Raw genomic sequence first — 5988 nt, forward strand, 5'->3', positions numbered from 1 at the left:
CAGTTGTGCACACGCATTTTTCTTTTTATCCACGGCTGCCAATAATGGATTGAATCGTCAGTGTTTTGATATTAGCATCCAGTTCAAGAATAATCGAATAACTTGTGTATGTTAGCGTTCATGGGTATGGTCAAACACCTCGCCTAAGCCGGGTGATGGTGGATAGTGGTATCGCATGCTACCAGAAGTGAGATAAAAACATCAACGACCGATAGTCGGGGAAAGTTTGTGATATGACACGCAATGTAGATAACACGCGTCGAATGAATGATAATCGGAATATGCTTCGAAAAAAATTAAGTGTAGTGGAGCAACTAAATCGATCGATTTATTCGTTCGAATTCACTCGAAGAAATATTTTTGCTAGTTAATTTGATTTCACAACGAACTCAATTGTCCGAGAAACACAAGCTTTCATGCTGGTTCTTTGTACAATCGACGCCACTGTTTGTATTTTTATTTGAGCAAGAATGCGTAGTTACAGGGAATATGTGATATTCTATGTAGATTCAAATTTAATTGTATTGGGTTGTTCGGAAAGTTCGCACCAATTTATAAAAAAAAGTTGATGGTTCTGGGCCTAGGGGCACCGACGGGATTTTGACATAGGACTGTGATTGTGTGTAGTAATTGCATTTGATTTGAGTTTTTTTCTTCGTTCATAATCTGTAATTTTTTCTTTTTTGATACATCGCATGGAAGCCCTGAAAAAAGCCGTTTCCTGTATGAAGTTGTATCCTTTAAACGAGTTAGATGAGATAATGTGATAAAAAATAGCATTTTCTTCTTCGTTGCTACGTTGTCCGGAACATTGTTTGTAATAACTTTATAGCCAGGTGATGTATATGTAGATCCTATGGCCATGAGTGCTCTCTTGGGAAGTTGGGGGCAAATTGGTCATGGGGGGCAAAGGGGTCACCTGCTTGCTTGGTAGTATAACTATTGACTATAGATGCCGTATTGATAGTCCCATTTTGTTTGTAGAATTTAATGACTTTTGAGTGCACCCTTGGCCGAGTGGTTAGCGTCTCACATTATCATGCCGGGTGTTCGGGTTCGATTCCCGTTCTGGGCGGGGGATTTTTCGTCAAAGAAATTTCCTTCGACTTGCACTGTGGTCACGCGTATTCAAGAGCTTGCCCCTCGGAATACATTCAAGGCGTGTTATTTGGCTTAATCTCAACTAAGTATTTATAAATGACGCTAGTTAATGCATACGTTGAGACGGCAAAAGTTCCACAGGAAACGTTAACGCCATTCAAGAAGAAGAGCCACCCTGTACTTCAGTTGAAGGAAGGAAGGTATTGAATTAGAGAGACTTTAAGCTCTCAGAGTTCATTCGTCTCTACTTCAGTTGAGCTGTCGCATGCCAAAATATAAATAAAAACACAAATTTCTCTCTCGATAGCCATTATGCCGTAGTTCTGTGCTCATGGTATCTAAGATATTTCTCGTGAAATTTAGTTTATTCAATCTGATATACTGGACAAATCATCAGTTTGAACGACTGTTCACATATTCTAGGAGAGGTGAACATATATTCTGTTCAATCTCATCGATTGATTAGCATATGAATTACTTTGATGTTTGGGGGCAAAGTGGTCATAGGTGAATAACAACTTACAATGTTCTGTTTACTAAAGCTGATATACAACCTCACATGCTGCTCTTGAAGAGGATCCTTTTGTGGCTTTGACCCTGGATAAATATGTCACTCCAATAAAACCAAGCCTCATTATGCGGAACGTCATGTGTTTCTTACTACGTTTTCGTATGCATGGGAAAATTTAAATTAAGACTCAAGGTGAATAGGTCAAGCTTATTCCTTACATGTACCTACTATATCAAATGATTTGAACAAATTTGGACGAAAAAAAAAACGCATAAATCTATCCCATTTAGCTTGATTTGTGCGAGTGACCGCTTTACCTCCAAGCAAAAAAAAAGTTCGATTTTTCACCTTTTTTTTTTTTTTTCTAATGATGAAAAGTTTGCCACCCTGGTTGCGATTTTGACCGATTACGGTGGGCCCGATGTGATTTAAAACGTCTAAAATTATACTAACATGTATAGTGTTCAAAAACGTAGTTATTCAGAGTTTCCTAGTAAAGCTCAAGAGGTGCCGGTCTTACTCCCAGTGCCTCTACTGTTTGTATCGTCATGGACAGCAACGTTGGATTTACTGATCGAGTAAGCCATGGAACACCGTGGAGTAAAAATCGTAGTTTTTGAAGACTGCCCCTGTGAAGTGAAGTGAAGTCAGAAGTGAAGGGGAAGTGAAGATTAGTCAGGAAAAGTTGAAATTATATTAATCAAAGATTAATATAATTTAATCAAAGATATCAAATCATATTATTCAATCAAAGATATGAAAGATATTATCAAAATTACATTAAATGTTGATGGCATAGGATATCGATTGGCCTCGTAGGAAAATTAAATAAATCATTTATAAAATCGAACTGTTGTTGCGTCGAAATAAATTGGCTTTTCTACATTAATTTTAAGGAAGTGCAGAAATTAGTACCATTGTATTCGTTAAGTTTTTTTGCATGAAAAACACAGTTATTCGAATTTAATTAATACATAATTTAAAGTATTGACCATCACTAATCACTATCTTTCCCATATTTCCGGCCATTGACGAATTCCGTCACGAAAGGAGCATTAATGTTTTGAAGCCAAGAATGAATCCAGTGGTTTTTTTTTTGAAGTAAAGCGTATTCCGTCTAAAGCCTTTAGCATCGATTGAAACAAAGGTAGTCTAGTTTTCCATTTCTCACCTCGGTGACGATTCTTTGCAAAAAAGACTTTCTTTTGCACTGTTTAAACAACATTTCGTATTCACAGTAGAATTAGTAACGTTGAATCGTATCTTCAGTCAAAGCTGTTACACGAAGAAATATATATTTTCATATGTATATATATATATTAGGCTGTCAAAAAAGTCCTGCGGTATTTTTTTTGAATTCTCATTTGTTTATAAAATTAGTTACAATCATCTGTTTTAAGTCAAATATGCGCCGTTATGTTCGATGACTTGTTCCCAACGAGATGCCAACTTCATAATACCCCTGCTATAGAAGCTCGCTTCCTTATTGGCAAAAAACTCGGATAGCCAATTTTCACAGTCCTCTTTTGTGGCTAACTTCTGACTACCTAGCTCGTTCGCCATGGACAAAAACAGGTGGTAGTCACTTGGTGCAAGGTCCGGACTATACGGCGGATGCAAAAGAACCAAAGATGGCCTCTTCTTCATGAGTGCTACCTTCAAGCGGTCCAGTTGTTGGCAGTACAGGTCCGAATTGAGCGTTTGGTCATAGGGATGCAGCTCATAATAGATTATTCCTTGACAATCCCACCAAACACACAGCAGAACTTTCCTGGCCGTTAATGAGGGCTTGGCCACCGTCTGAGCCGCTTCAGCGGGCTTCGACCACGACCGTTTGCGCTTCACGTTGTCGTAAGTGACCCACTTTTCATCGCCAGTCACCATCGGCTTCAGAAACGGGTCGATTTTGTTGCGATTCGGCAGCGATTCACATGCGTCGATACGGTCAAAGATGTTTTCTTGCGTCAACGTGTGTGGCACCCATACATCGAGCTTCTTTGTGAATCCAAGCTTCTTCAAATGGTTAATAACGGTTTGATGACTTATCCCCAGCTCTTGGCCGATGCTACGGCTGCTACTATGCCGGTCTTTCTCGGCTAATTCAGCGATTTTGTCGCAATTTTCGACGACAGGCCTTCCGGAGCGTGACGCATCTTCGACGCCCTCTACACCAGAACGAAAACGTTGAAACCATCGTTGTGCGGTGGAAATGGAAACTGTATCGGGTCCATAAACTGCACAAATTTTATTGGCAGCTTGAGATGCATTTTTGCCTTTGTCATAGTAGTACTGTAAAATATGTCGGATTTTCTCTTTATTTTGCTCCATATTTGCGACACTATAACTCACGAACGACTTAACCAAACAAAACACTGTCAAGGACTATATTATAGCGACAACAAGGACAACAAGCTATAGTATGACTCGATACAATGAATACAACTAGAACTACGCGCTTACAACGACACCTCGTGAAAATACCGCAGGACTTTTTTGACAGCCTAATATATGGATTCCTGTCTGTCTGTCTGTCTGATTCTTATGGACTCGGAAACTACTAAACCGATCAACATGAAAATTGATTTGTAGGGGTTTTTGGGGCAGGGGAAGGTTTTCGTGATAGTTTGAGACCCCCCCCCCTCTTTCTGAGGGGACGCTGCCATACAAATTAAACACAAATTTCCGCATTACTCGAGAATTAATCAAGCAAATGGAGCCAAATTTGGCATGTGGAGGTTTTAGAGTGCAATAAATGTTTCTATGGTGGTTAGACTATCCACACCCCTCTCTTAGGGGGGGCTGCCATACAAATTAAACACAAATTTCTGCATAACTCGAGAATTAATCAAGCAAATGAAATGCTAATGTGAATGTTTTAGGGAACACGGAACGTGGTGAATAGACACTCCTCCCCTCTCTCTAAAGGGAGGGAACTGCCATACAAATGGAGCATACATTTCTGCATAATTCAAGAACTAATCAAGCAAACTGAACCAAGTTTGGCATGTGGAGGTTATAGCGGGCAAAAAACATTTCTAAAGCGTTGCAACACTTCTCCCTCTCTGAGGGGGGTGGAGGGGTCTGTCGTAGAAATGAAACAAATGGGTACAATAAATGTTTCTATGGTGGTTTAACACTCCACCCCCCTCTCTAAGGGTGGACTGCCATACAAATGAAACACAAATTACAGGAGGTACACAAACATATACTTCTGCATAACTCGAGAACTAATCAAGCATAATTTGGGATGTGAAGGTTTTTGGGTATGAGAAATGTTTAATGAATTCTCGCGTAACTTTTGAAAAGGTCCTATGTAGCAAATGTAAACAAATCGAGTTAATAGATGCACGCTATTAGTCTTCAATCATTGAATGCATTACAAAAACAATCGTTCACGTATCTATTTTCTTCATCTTTTTATCGCCGATACAAAAAATATCCAATGTACAGATTCGGATTTTAAGCACCCGGCTGTTACTTCGGACGCCACTTTCCTCCGATGTCCGAAACGTCCGAAGTAACAAAGCAGTCAAAACAACACGAAGTCGTACTTCGGTCGTTTTGAGTTTTTGTTTCTTACAGTAGTTGTTATCGATTTCAGTTCAATTCAACGGGTGATAACAATAATAATCTGTCTTTAGAACGAAATGCTGATTTTTGGATTGTTGTTCAGTAGTTAGTTTCAAATTCTTATCGTGCAACGTAATATGTCCAATGTGCAAACGCGGGCAGTCAAAACGTCCAATGTAACGTTTTTCGCTCCTTGGCTTCAACTTTAAACTCAAATCACGGAACAACAGCTGCGATTAGTTTTGGAAAGCTATTCTTGATCGCTAGTGGTGAGAGGAGCGATAAAGATCGATAACTTTTAAGACAATTCGTGGAATAATGTTCGGGTCTTCAACTTCGTTTTTCTCGAGTTGACGGAAATGTTACATTGGACCTTTTCAAAAGTTACGCGAAAATTGATTACATGTAACGGAGAAACATGTTATTTGCATATTTGCAAGTGGTTGAAAAATCTTGAGCGAGAATTGTGTCTAAAAATAATCTGATATTGTAATGATGAGTTGTGTTAGAAATACTAGGAATTTTATAGTAAAAGGTAAATTCAACGAGGTAGATTAGAAGATCAATCCATGAACAGTTCTGCGGTTGGACCCATGAACTTGCTTATAGTAAGAAAACGTAAATGTTTGAAGGTATTGATACCAAAAAACAAATTTTGGGCGGGACGAAGTTTGCCGGGTCAGCTAGTACGAGTATATTTCTCGAGTTTATAGCAGTGCGTCGGCATGATCTTGAATGCAAAAATCAACTCCGCAATCTCCTATCACGCATCCCAGTTCCGCTCAAAATGGATTCAATGATTTAGT

This window comes from Toxorhynchites rutilus, chromosome 2 (assembly GCF_029784135.1).
Source record: "Toxorhynchites rutilus septentrionalis strain SRP chromosome 2, ASM2978413v1, whole genome shotgun sequence".
In the NCBI taxonomy this organism is placed as follows: Eukaryota; Metazoa; Arthropoda; class Insecta; order Diptera; family Culicidae; genus Toxorhynchites; species Toxorhynchites rutilus.